Below are 14,336 nucleotides of genomic sequence, written 5' to 3' on the forward strand. Positions count from 1 at the left end.
GATCAAGGGGTATGGAGAGAAAGCAGGAATGGGGTACTGAAGTTGCATGAACAGCCATGATCATATTAATGGTGGTGCAGGCTCGAATGGCCTACTCTTGCACCTATTTTTTATGTTTCTAAATACAATAGAATCTTTAGAGGAATATAGAAAGTTAAAAGGCAAAATTAAAAAGGATATTAGGAATGCTAAGAGAGAAATTTTTGGCTAGTAAAATTAAGGAGAACTGCAAGATGTTTATAAATATATTAAGAGTAAGAGGGTAAGTAAAGAAAGGGTAGGGCCTTTCAGAGACCATGGCTGGAATCTTTGTGTGGAGGTGGAAGATTTTGGTAAGGTTCTTATCGAATACTTTGCATCTGTTTTCACAAAGGAAAGAGGCAATGCAAATACTGCTATCGAGGAGTGTGATATTCTGGATGAAATAAATAATGAGAGAAGAAGTATTAAGGGGTTTAGCAGCTTTGAAAGTAGGTAAGTCCCCAGGTCCGGATGAAATGCATCCTAGGCTATTGAGCGAAGTAAAAGAGGAAATAGCAGAGGCCTTGACCATCATTTTCCAGTCCTCTTTGGATCTGGGCATGGTGCCGGAGGACTGCTAATGTAGTACCTTTGTTTAAGAAGGGAGAAAGGGATAGGCCGAGTAATTACAGGTCTGTCAGCCTAACCTCAGTGGTGGGAAAATTATTGGAAAAAATCCTGAAAGACAGGATAAATCTACATTTGGAAAGGCAAGGATTAATTAGGGACAGTCAGCACAGATTTGTTAAGGGAAGATCGTGTTTGACAAATTTTTGAGTAGGTAACCAAGAGGGTCGACGAGGGTAATGCGTACGATGTAGTATATATGGACTTTAGCAAAGTTTTTGATAAGGTCCCACATGGTAGACTGGTCATGAAGGTTAAAGCCCATGGGATCCAGGGCAAAGTGGCAAGTTGGATCTAAAATTGGCTTGGAGGTAGGAAGCAAAGGGTAATGGTTGATGGGTGTTTTTGTGACTGGAAGGATGTTTCCAGTGGGGTTCTGCAGGGCTCAGTATTGGGTCCCTTGCTTTTTGTGGTATATATCAACGATTTAGATTTAAATATAGGGAGTATGATTAAGAAGTTTGCAGGCAACACTAAAATTGGCTGTGTGGTTGATAATGAAGAGGAAAGTCATGGGCTGCAGGAGGATATCAATCTACTGGTCAGGTGGGCAGAGCAGTGGCAAATGGAATTTAATTCAGAGAAGTGTGAGGTGATGCACTTTGGGAGTGCTAATAAGAAAAGGGTATACACATTAAACGGTAGGCCACTTAATAGTGTAGATGAGCAAAGGGACCTTGGAGTACTTGTCCACAGATCCCTGAAAGTAGACCAGGTGGATAAGGTGGTTAAGAAGGCATACGCGATGCTTGCCTTTATTGGCCAAGGAATAGAATATAACAGCAGGGAGGTTATGCTTAAATTGTATAATACTTTGGTTAGGCCACAGCTGGAGTACTGTGTGCAGTTCTGGTCGCCGTATTATAGGAAGGACGTGATTGCACTAGAGAGGGTGCAGAGGAGATTTACTAGGATGCTGCCTGGAATGGAGAATCTTAGCAATGAGGTCAGATTGGATATGCTGGGTTTGTTCTCATTGGAACAGAGGAGATTGAGAAGAGACCTCATTGAGGTGTACAAAATATTGAGGGGCCTGGACATAGTGGATAGTGAGGGTCTATTTTCCATTGGTGGAGGGGTCTATTACGAAGTGGCATAGTTTTAAGGTGGCTGGTGCAAGGTTTAGAGGGGATTTGAGGGGGAGCCTCTTTACGCAGAGGGTTGTGGGGATCTGGAACTCGCTGCCTGGAAGAGTGGTGGATGCAGAAACCCTCACCACTTTTAAGAGATGGTTGGATGGGCACTTAAAGTGCAGTAACCTGCAGGGTTACGGACCTAGAGCTGGTAATTGGGATTAGATTGGATGACCTTTTGTTCGACGGAGCAGATATAATGGTCAGTACTGCAGGGAATAGAATAAGGTCAGGGTAATCTCCTGGACTAGTGTCGATCACCTGGATGGGTCGGAGGGGAAATTTTCCCAGATTTTTTTCTCCCTAAATTGGCCTGGGTTTTTATCTGATTTTTGCCTCTCCCAGGAGATCACATGGCTCCGGTTGGGGTGGAGTGTCGAATGTTTCAGTATAAGGGGTGTTGCAGTTAGGTGGGGCGGACTGGTTGGGCTGGGTGCACTTTGCCTTTCCACCATTGTTCATGGGTTTATATGTAACCTTCAGGGCTGCTGACCGAGGGCCGTGCGGCTCTTTGTCGGCCGGCGTGGACACGATGGGCCGGAATGGCCTCCTTCTGCGCTGTAAATGTCTATGTTTCTATGTTGAAGCGTAAGTTAACAACAAAGGATGGTCGGGGATATGAAGTCCACAAGGTGACCAGGCAGCGCTCACCCTAACCCTAGTTTAAGTGGGACGTTAGATTACAGGGTGGGAGGGAATGGGTAAAGACAGAAACTACCCAGGAGGGTGGTATGGGCTTAGGAACTCTAATCCCGACAGGCAGGTAATAAAAACCCCTCCCTCTCTCCGCCCCCCCCCCTCTCTCCGCCCCTCCCCTCTCTCCGCCTCCCTCCCTCTCTCCGCCCCCCCTCCCTCTCTCCGCCCCCCCCTCCCTCTCTCCGCCTCCCCTCCCTCTCTCCGTCCCCCTCCCTCTCTCCGCCCCCCTCCCTCTCTCCGCCCCCCCCTCCCTCTCTCCGCCTCCCTCCCTCTCTCCGCACCCCCTCCCTCTCTCCGCACCCCCTCCCTCTCTCCGCCTCCCCTCCCTCTCCCTGCCCCCCCTCCCTCTCTCCGCCCCCCCTCCCTCTCTCCGCCTCCCTCCCTCTCTCCGCCTCCCTCCCTCTCTCTCTGCCCTTCGCCCGCGCTCTCGCTCCCCCCCCCGCCCGCTCGCTCGCGCCCTCTCCCCCCCCCCCCCCCAATTGCTTGCACTCACTCGCGCCCCCTCTCTCTCTCCCTCTGTCTGTCAGCGTTGCCTACACTTCAGTAAGTACTACATTGCTGTGAAGTGCTTTGGATAACTGAGGTTGTGAAAGACACTGTAGAAACACTATTTCCTCTTTCTGTCCCTCTCTATCTCCCTGTGCCTGTATTTGGAGTTCGGCCACTGATCAGCTGACTGTCCTCCTGTTCCTGTGGCTCTGTCTATCTCATCTTCCTTCCTCTGTGTGTCTCTTTCTCTGTGACAACCTTGTACATTCTCTCTGTCCATTTCCCTCTGTGTCTATCTCGTTCTGTCACAGCCTTTCTCTCTTTCTCCCGCTCTGTTAAACTCGCTCTCAGTCCATCCTTCGGGTTTAAATTGAAGTGTTTGGAGAAACTAGCAAGGTCCGTTACAGTGACAAAATGGTGAAGCAATTTAAACAGACTTGTGCAGCAGGGGAGCAGGGGTTTGTGTCCTGTGCTCTTCACAGTCTTCCTAATCCTGCTCCATCTCTGAGTCAGGGGGTCGGGGGTTCGAGCCCCACTCCAGAGGCTCGAGCCCCGTCATCCAGGCCCGACACTCCCGCGGGGCCAGTACTGAGGGAGTGCCGCACTGTCGGAGGGGCAGTACTGAGGGAGCGCCGCACTGTCGGAGGGGCGGTACTGAGGGAGCGCCGCACTGTCGGAGGGGCAGTACTGAGGGAGCGCCGCACTGTCGGAGGGGCAGTACTGAGGGAGCGCCGCACTGTCGGAGGGGCGGTACTGAGGGAGTGCCGCACTGTCGGAGGGGCGGTACTGAGGGAGCGCCGCACTGTCGGAGGGGCGGTACTGAGGGAGCACCACACTGTCGGAGGGGTGGTACTGAGGGTCGGAGGGGTGGTACTGAGGGAGTGCCACACTGTCGGAGGGGCAGTACTGAGGGAGCACCACACTGTCGGAGGGGTGGTACTGAGGGAGTGCCACACTGTCGGAGGGGCGGTAGTGAGGGAGCGCCGCACTGTCGGAGGGGTGGTACTGAGGGAATGCCACACTGTCGGAGGGGCGGTACTGAGGGAGTGCCGCACTGTCGGAGGTGCCGTCTTTCGGATGAGACATTAAACCGAGGCCCCGTCTGCCCTCTCGGCCACTATTGGAAGAAGAGCAGGGGGAGTTCTCCCCGGTGTCCTGGGGCCAATATTTATCCCTCGACCAACATCACTAAAACAGACGATCTGGGTCATTATCACATCGCTGTGTGTGGGAGCTTGCTGTGCGCAAATTGGCGTTTCCCACAATACAGCAGTAAGCGCACTACAGAAAAAGTGCGTCATTGGTTGTGAGGCGCTTTGGGACATCCTGTGTCGGTGAAAGGCGCTATATAAATGCAAGTTCTTTCTGCCCGGTGCAGTGCGGGGGAGAGCACCTACAGACTGGAGCGAGCTTCCAACCTGAGGGTGGAACTGATGAAGCTGTACGAGAGGATCGACTTGCTCAGGTAGGGAGCTTGGCACAACCACAGCACCCGTCCCTTCACTCCCCGCCCCGGCATTCACCGCGGGGGCGGGGGAAACGAGGGAAGGGGTAGACGGAGGGGAGGGTGGGGGGGAGACGGAGGGGAGGGGGGAGATGGGGGAGAGACGGAGGGGAGGGGGGGAGACGGAGGGGAGGGGGGGAGACGGAGGGGAGGGGGGGGAGACGGAGGGGAGGGGGGGGAGACGGAGGGGAGGGGGGGGAGATGGGGGAGAGACGGAGGGAGGGGGGGAGACGGAGGGAGGGGGGAGACGGAGGGGAGGGGGGGAGACGGAGGGGAGGGGGGGAGATGGGGGAGAGACGGAGGGGAGGGGGGGGAGACGGAGGGGAGGGGGGGGGAGACGGAGGGGAGGGGGGGGAGACGGAGGGGAGGGGGGGAGACGGAGGGGAGGGGGGGGAGACGGAGGGGAGGGGGGGGAGACGGAGGGGAGGGGGGGGAGACGGAGGGGAGGGGGGGGGAGACGGAGGGGAGGGGGGGGGAGACGGAGGGGAGGGGGGGAGACGGAGGGGAGGGGGGGGAGACGGAGGGGAGGGGGGGAGACAGAGGGGAGGGGGGGGAGACAGAGGGGAGGGGGGGGAGACGGAGGGGAGGGGGGGAGACGGAGGGGAGAGGGGGAGACGGAGGGGAGGGGGGGAGACGGAGGGGGGGGAAGACGGGGGGTGTGCGAGGAGGAGGGGTGGGAGATGGAGGGGGGAGGAGCTGAGGTGAAGGGTGGTTGGGGGGGGAGGGAGGGGGCTGGTGAGTGGGGGAGGGAAGTGGGGGAGGGGGCTGAGGTGAGTGGGGGAGGGAGGGGCGGGGTAATCTCGGGGAGGGGGAGGAGGGTCTGGGGGGAGGGGATGGAGGGGCGAGGAGGGGGAGAGGGGGACTGTACTCTTTGCCTCTATTTATGAAGCCCAGGATCCCGTAAGCTATAACCACTTTCTCAACCTGCCCCACCACCTTCCACGATTTATGCCCCGATACCCCCAGGTCTCTCTGTTCCTGCACCCCCTCCAGCATTGTACCCTTGAGTTTATATCGCCTGTCCTTACTCACTCGGGCAGTGTCTCTCTTGACTCAGGAGGCAGTGATGGAGGAGCCTCGGTCCTTGCTCTTGTCCAACAGGTCCGAGGTTCTTACTCCCTGTGGGAAGGGAAAGGGGTTGTAAGTGTGTTGGAGTCCCCAGCCTGTTAGGGGGCTGCTCTGTGACAGAGCGAGCCCAATCAGTCCCACACTCCCCCCTGCCCTTTCCCCACAGCTCCGGCACATTTCCCCTTCCAGTATTAAGAGGATTAAGAAAAAAAGGGAAGCTTATGTCATATATCAACAGCTAAGCAGTGACAGGATCGGTCCAAGTCAGCATGGATTTATGAAAGGGAAATCATGCTGGACAAATCTTCTAGAATTTTTCGAGGATGTAACTAGTAGAGTGGACAAGGGAGAACCAGTGGATGAGGTGTATGTGGACTTTCAAAAGGCTTTTGACAAGGTCCCACACAAGAGATAAGAGTGCAAAATTAAAGCACATGGTATTTGGGGGCAATGTATTGACATGGATAGAGAACTGGTTGGCAGACAGGAAGCAAAGAATGGGAATAAACGGGTCCTTTTCAGAATGGCAGGCAGTGACTAGTGGGGTACCGCAAGGTTCAGTGCTGGGACGCCAGCTATTTACAATATATATTAATGATTTAGACGAAGGAATTGAATGTAATATCTCCAAGTTTGCAGATGGCACTAAGCTGGGCGGCAGTGTGAGCTGTGAGGGGGATGGTAAGAGGCTGAAGAGTGACTTGGACAGGTTAGGTGAGTAGGCAAATGCATGGCAGATGCAGTATAATGTGGATAAATGAGGTTATGCACTTTGGAGGCAAAAACAGGAAGGCAGATTACCTGAATGGTGACAGATTAGGAAAAGGGGAGGTGCAACGAGACCTGGGTGTCATGGTACATCAGTCATTGAAAGCTGGCATGCAGGTACAGCAGGCGGTGAAGAAGGCAAGTGACATGTTGGCCTTCATAGCGAGAGGATTTGAGTATAGGAGCAGGGATGTCTTACTACAGTTGAACAGGGCCTTGGTGAGGCCACATCTTGAATATTGTGTACAGTTTTGGTCTCCTAATCTTGAAAGGATATTCTTGCTGTTGAGGGAGTGCAGCGAAGGTTCACCAGACTGAGTCTCTGATGGCAGGACTGACATATGAAGAAAGACTGGGTCGACTTGCCTTATATTCACTGGAATTTAGAAGAATAAGAGGGGATCTCATGGAAACATAAAATTTTGATGGGATTGGACAGGTTAGATGCAGGAAGAATGTTCCCGACCTTGGGGAACCAGGGGTCACAGTCTAAGGATAAGGGGTAAGCCATTTTGGACCGAGATGAGGAGAAACTTCTTCACTCGAGAATTGTGAACCTGTGGAATTCTCTACCACAGAAAGTTGTTGAGGCCAGTTCATTAGACATATTCAAAAGGGAGTTAGATGTGGCCCTTACTGCTAAAGGGATCAAGGGGTATGGAGAGAAAGCAGGAATGGGGTACTAAAGTTGCATGATCAGCCATGATCATATTAATGGTGGTGCAGGCTCGTAGGGCCGAATGGCCTACTCTTGCACCTATTTTTTATGTTTCTATGTTTCTAAATACTATAGAATCTTTAGAGGAATATAGAAAGTTAAGAGGCAAAATTAAAAAGGATACTAGGAATGCTAAGAGAGAGCACGAGAAATTTTTGGCTAGTAAAATTAAGGAGAACTGAAAGATGTTCTTTGAATATATTAAGAGTAAGAGGGTAACTAAAGAAAAGGTAGGGCCTTTCAGAGACCATGACTGGAATCTTTGTGTGGAGGTGGAAGATTTTGGTAAGGTTCTTATCGAATACTTTGCATCTGTTTTCACAAAGGAAAGAGGCAATGCAGATACTGCTATCGAGGAGTGTGATATTCTGGATGAAATAAAGAGTGAGAGAAGAAGTATTAAGGGGTTTAGCAGCTTTGAATGTAGGTAAGTCCCCAGGTCTGAATGAAATGCATCCTAGGCTATTGAGCGAAGTAAGAGAGGAAATAGCAGAGGCCTTGACCATCATCTTCCAGTCCTCTTTGGATCTGGGCATGGTGCCGGAGGACTGGAGGACTGCTAATGTAGTACCTTTGTTTAAGAAGGGAGAAAGGGATAGGCCGAGTAATTACAGGTCTGTCAGCCTAACCTCAGTGGTGGGAAAATTATTGGAAAAAATCCTGAAAGACAGGATAAATCTACATTTGGAAAGGCAAGGATTAATTAGGGACAGTCAGCACAGATTTGTTAAGGGAAGATCATGTTTGACAAATTTTTGAGTAGGTAACCAAGAGGGTCGACGAGGGTAATGCGTACGATGTAGTATATATGGACTTTAGCAAAGCTTTTGATAAGGTCCCACATGATAGACTGGTCATGAAGGTTAAAGCCCATGGGATCCAGGGCAAAGTGGCAAGTTGGATCTAAAATTGGCTTGGAGGTAGGAAGCAAAGGGTAATGGTTGATGGGTGTTTTTGTGACTGGAAGGATGTTTCCAGTGGGGTTCTGCAGGGCTCAGTATTGGGTCCCTTGCTTTTTGTGGTATATATCAACGATTTAGATTTAAATATAGGGAGTATGATTAAGAAGTTTGCAGGCAACACTAAAATTGGCTGTGTGGTTGATAATGAAGAGGAAAGTCATGGGCTGCAGGAGGATATCAATCTACTGGTCAGGTGGGCAGAGCAGTGGCAAATGGAATTTAATTCAGAGAAGTGTGAGGTGATGCACTTTGGGAGGGCTAATAAGAAAAGGGTATACACATTAAACGGTAGGCCACTTAATAGTGTAGATGAGCAAAGGGACCTTGGAGTACTTGTCCACAGATCCCTGAAAGTAGACCAGGTGGATAAGGTGGTTAAGAAGGCATACGCGATGCTTGCCTTTATTGGCCAAGGAATAGAATATAACAGCAGGGAGGTTATGCTTAAATTGTATAATACTTTGGTTAGGCCACAGCTGGAGTACTGTGTGTAGTTCTGGTCGCCGTATTATAGGAAGGACGTGATTGCACTAGAGAGGGTGCAGAGGAGATTTACTAGGATGCTGCCTGGAATGGAGAATCTTAGTTATGAGGACAGATTGGATAGGCTGGGTTTGTTCTCATTGGAACAGAGGAGGTTGAGAAGAGACCTCATTGAGGTGTACAAAATAGTGAGGGGCCTGGACATAGTGGGTAGTAAGGACCTATTTTCCATTGGTGGAGGGGTCTATTACGAGGGGGCATAGTTTTAAGGTGGTTGGTGGAAGGTTTAGAGAAGATTTGAGGGGGGGCTTCTTTACGCAGAGGGTTGTGGGGATCTGGAACTCGCTGCCTGGAAGAGTGGTGGATACAGAAACCCTCACCACTTTTAAGAGATGGTTGGATGGGCACTTAAAGTGCAGTAACCTGCAAGGTGACGGACCTAGAGCTGGTCATTGGGATTAGACTGATGACCTTTTGTTCGACGGCGCTGATATAATGGTCAATACTGCAGGGAATAGAATAAGGTCAGGGTGATCTCCTGGACTAGTGTCGATCGCCTGGATGGGTCGGAGGGGAATTTTCCCAGATTTTTTTCTCCCTAAATTGGCCTGAGTTTTTATCTGATTTTTGCTTCTCCCAGGAGATTGCGTGGCTCCGGTTGGGGTGGAGTGTAGAATGTTTCAGTATAAGGGGTGTTGCAGTTAGGTGGGGCGGACTGGTTGGGCTGGGTGCTCTTTGCCTTTCCACCATTGTTCATGGGTTTATATGTAACCTTCAGGGCTGCTGACCGAGGGCCGTGCGGCTCTTTGTCGGCCGGCGTGGACACAATGGGCCGGAATGGCCTCCTTCCGCGCTGTAAATTTCTATGTTTCTATGTTGAAGCGTAAGTTAACAAAGGATAGTCAGGGATATGAAGTCCACAAGGTGACCAGGCAGCGCTCACCCTAACCCTAGTTTAAGTGGGACGTTAGATTACAGGGTGGGAGGGAATGGGTAAAGACAGAAACTACCCAGGAGGGTGGTATGGGCTTAGGAACTCTAATCCCGACAGGCAGGTAATTTGGACTGAGGGCGTGGGGGTAAGAGGGAAGTCAGGGAGAGTTGTACCTAGGGAGAAAGAGAAAAAGAAAGGACTGGGGCCGTCAGGTTAAGGAAGGGAGGTTAGGGAAGTCTAAGTTGCAAGGGTCTATGAAGGCAAGAGACACTGAGAAGTAGGCTTCGGGCAGCCTGAGCCGTATCTAAGTGGCAGTCGGGAATATGAATTCCACAGGGGTGATACCCCGCAGCCCAAGCATATAACAAACCTTAACGCTCAAAGTGACTCACTGCCCTGAGCCGAAAGCCAGAGAATAAGCTGGAAAGACCAGCGGGTGGGGTGTAGATTAATTTGAAGTTTAAAAAAAAGGGGGAGGGGTGGGATTTTGTTGTATCAATTTTTTCTTAAATTTGGGGACCTCTTGAAAGGGATAGGTTTCTTGGGATAGGCGGGCATTAAAAGCCAGTATAGACCAGTAAAAGTTATTGGTTCAGACAAGGTCTAAAGGATTAATTAAAATAAATCGCAAGGGTTTTGACAAACCCCCTCAAAAAGGTTTTTTGGGGAAAGGGGGATGGGACCCATAGGAGGAATGAGAAAGGCTAAAAGCCATAAGGGGTAGGGTAAGTTTTGGGCAAAGGAGCCTAGGAAGCAAGAAATAAAAAGGAAAATGAAGAAGTCCCATAAAACATAAACTTGGGTCCTTCCCCAGATTTGGGGATAAGGTGAAAGCAATCCCAGGAAATTTGTAGCTCGAATCAGAGGCAGGTCCCACAGAGTGGTCGGGAGCACAGGATACAGGAAGTGAAGTAAGGAGGTGGTGTTTATGGGGGGGGGTTTTATATTGAACCTTAACAAGCAATTAACAGTGGGTTGTGAAATGTGAGCGGTGACTGGGGATTAGGGGGCGGTGTTAAGAAGAGGTTTTCAAACAGCAGCCCAATGCTGCCTCATTTAGTCAAGCGGTGAGACAAGTCTGCTTTCACACTCTGGCACGGTTTCGAGAGAGTCAGGTCCTTTTACCTCCTTCTCCTTCCCCCCCCCCGCCTAACAAAAAAAAAATCTCTTTCCCGATTTCGATGGCCCCTGATAAAGCCCAAGTAAGGGTGAAATGTTGGGCCTAGAGCCAACAGTCACCTAGACAATGGATCGATCAGGTTGGTATGGACCATTCCCCATACCTCGGGAGCCTCTTGTCAACAAAAGCAGACATTGATCCAACACTGTCATGTATGTAACCATCTTGCAATGGTAATCTTCATGTAACCGTAACCTTCATGCAAACGTTACAAGGACACCCTCAAAGCCTCCCTGATACCCTAGAATTGCACACCCTGACCACAGGGGCTGAACTTGTGGGAGACACTCCTCGCCTGAGTTTCCAGGTATAAAAGGGGAGGTCCCACCCGGGGTCAGCACTCCTTGGTCCTGGGGATAAAGGTTAAGGTCACAGAGTGACCGTGTCTGCTATACGTGCCTCGTGTGAATTTGTAGTAAGGTGCAGGGACACCACAAACACTGCCTCCAGTGCGCCAGTGCAGCCTTCGGCCGCCTGAGGAAAAGAGTGTTCGAAGACCAGGCCCTCAAATCTACCATGGTCTACAGGGCTGTAGTGATACCCGCCCTCCTGTATGGCTCAGAGACATGGACCATGTACAGTAGGCACCTCAAATCGCTGGAGAAATACCACCAACGATGTCTCTGCAAGATTCTGCAAATCCCCTGGGAGGACAGACGCACCAACGTTAGCGTCCTCGACCAGGCCAACATCCCCAGCATCGAAGCACTGACCACACTCGACCAGCTCCACTGGGCAGGCCACATTGTCCGCATGCCCCCGACACGAGACTCCCAGAGCAAGTGCTCTATGCGGAGCTCCTTCACTGCAAACGAGCCAAAGGTGGGCAGCGGAAACGTTACAAGGGACCACCCTCAAAGCCTCCCTCATAAAGTGCGACATCCCCACCGACACCTGGGAGTCCCTGGCCAAAGACCAGTCCGCCCGAAGTGGAGGAAGTGCATCCGGGAGGGCGCTGAGCACCTCGAGTCTCAACGCCGAGAGCACGCAGAGGTCAGGCGCAGGCAGCGGAAGGAGCGTGCGGCAAACCAGTCCCACCCACCCCTTCCCTCAACCACTGTCTGCCCCACCTGTGACAGAGTCTGTGGCTCTCGTATTGGACTGTTCAGCCACCAAAGAACTCACTTCAAGAGTGGAAGCAAGTCTTCCTCGATTCTGAGAGAGTGCCTTTGATGATGATAAACCATTCCCTCGCTTCCCCCAAAACAAACCTCTCCCCGCTCTCCCCTTTTCGACTGGTCCTCTTCCCTTCCCTCCCTCTTTGGGGCATTTTTTGGTTCATTTATCGTAAGATTGAAAGTGTGTTGAAATTGTGATTTGTTATTGTCGGACGGGTATCTCGAGCAAGGTTGGGGGGCACATATTTGGGAGTGTTCTGGCGTTCCAGCAACATCTACCTAGTACCTCGGGATGGGTCCCCAGGAAGAAAGTAGTTGGCGGAAAGTTTCTATCAAGGACAACGGAAGGAAGAAAGATGCTTTCGGGTCCCGGCACGAGTCGTGTACCCCCGGGCAACCTGCAGAAGATGTTGGTACAGCCGGGGGGGGGGTGGGGGGGGGGGGGTGAAAAACATTTGAGTAACCGCAAGCATTTGGAATCAAATTTTGTGTTTAACGCACTTTTGGAAGAAGGGGAAGGTAAGGAAGGGGTTGAGATGGTGAAGTCGAGCCCGATGGTGGAGGGTGTACTGAAAACACACGGAAGGAAGTAATGGATGGGTGATGGACAGCAAAACAAGGTTAGGCACGGGATCACAGACATATACCACGAAGCACGATGGGTTTAAAAGAATAGCACATCCCCACAGCTTTCGCAAGAAATTTTTGAGTAGGTAACCAAGAGGGTCGACGAGGGTAATGCGTACGATGTAGTATATATGGACTTTAGCAAAGCTTTTGATAAGGTCCCACATGGGAGACTGGTCATGAAGGTTAAAGTCCATGGGATCCAGGGCAAAGTGGCAAGTTGGATCTAAAATTGGCTTGGAGATAGGAAGCAAAGGGTAATGGTTGATGGGTGTTTTTGTGACTGGAAGGATGTTTCCAGTGGGGTTCTGCAGGGCTCAGTATTGGGTCCCTTGCTTTTTGTGGTATATATCAACGATTTAGATTTAAATATAGGGAGTATGATTAAGAAGTTTGCAGACAACACTAAAATTGACTGTGTGGTTGATACACACAGCTGGGAACTGCAGGTGGCTCGACTTCTCGTGTTTTTAGGGGATTCGAACTTGGCAAGAATTGAACAATGCTCAGCCGTGACGGTACAGGTGGATAGCTTTCCAGGGGCAAAGTATATCCACCTGTCTGCTATATTGTTAAAATTGAAGCCGCAAACGGAGGTGAAGAAAGTACTATTAGCGGTCGGAATAAATAATCGTTCACAGAAAGCCCTGACTGCCGTCAAACGGTTGCGGGCCCAGTAAAAATGGCAAGATACACCTTTCCAAACGCACACATATGGATCACGGAACTCCACGCGAGTGCTGCACTTCCCATACAACAGCTTAGGACATTGGAGGAATTAAATAAGTACACAAGGACCAGGGAACATATTCCGGTGTTACCGACACATCCTTTTCATGTAATAAAAGTAGATCAGATACATTAGACAGGGGATACTGCATAAGCAATGATGGATCATTGGCTGACGTGTGTGGGGTTAAACTAAAGCAAGGGGGCAACAAATGGACTTGGGTAAGATTGTAATCAATATTTCTTCACATTTCATTCCGACAGCAACGCAGGAGGGGGTTCTTAGTAAAGGGTTGACGTTTGTGCCGTTCTTGAGGGAAGATCGATCACGAACACAGGGGGATATATAGTTTTTTTTAGGAGAATTAAATTGATTGATTTCTTCAAAAATTCACGTTGTCCATTTGGGACAAGGTCAGATTGGATCCCGGGGGATGAGGAAGTGGATAAGAACATTGTGGATTTCATGGGGGATATGAGGACTCGGGTAGGGCAGGTTGGGGATTCGGTGGTTACACATAAATCTTACTAGGGGGGAGAAATGGGCCCTGGTCGAATTAAAAAAGAATATGGATATTGTAATCAAACCAGCAGATAAGGGGAGTAATATTGTTATAATGGATAGGGAACAATATGTGCTGGAAGCTCCATGTCAGTTGAGTCATAGAAACATAGAAACATAGAAAATAGGTGCAGGAGCAGGCCATTCAGCCCTTCTAGCCTGCACCGCCATTCAACGAGTTCATGGCTGAACATGAAACTTCAGTACCCACTTCCTGCTTTCACGCCATACCCCTTGATCCCCCGAGTAGTAAGGACTTCATCTAACTCCCTTTTGAATATATTTAGTGAATTGGCCTCAACTACTTCCTGTGGTAGAGAATTCCACAGGTTCACCACTCTCTGGGTGAAGAAGTTTCTCCTTATCTCGGTCCTAAATGGCTTACCCCTTATCCTTAGACTGTGACCCCTGGTTCTGGACTTCCCCAACATTGGGAACATTCTTCCTGCATCCAACCTGTCCAAACCCGTCAGAATTTTAAACGTTTCTATGAGGTCCCCTCTCACTCTTCTGAACTCCAGTGAATACAAGCCCAGTTGATTCAGTCTTTCTTGATAGGTCAGTCCCACCATCCCGGGAATCAGTCTGGTGAATCTTCGCTGCACTCCCTCAACAGCAAGTATGTCCTTCCTCAAGTTAGGAGACCAAAACTGTACACAATACTCCAGGTGTGGCCTCACCAAGGCCCTGTACAACTGTAGCAACACCTCCCTGCCC

Source organism: Pristiophorus japonicus, unplaced genomic scaffold (genome assembly GCF_044704955.1).
Source record: "Pristiophorus japonicus isolate sPriJap1 unplaced genomic scaffold, sPriJap1.hap1 HAP1_SCAFFOLD_432, whole genome shotgun sequence".
Classification (NCBI taxonomy): Eukaryota; Metazoa; Chordata; class Chondrichthyes; family Pristiophoridae; genus Pristiophorus; species Pristiophorus japonicus.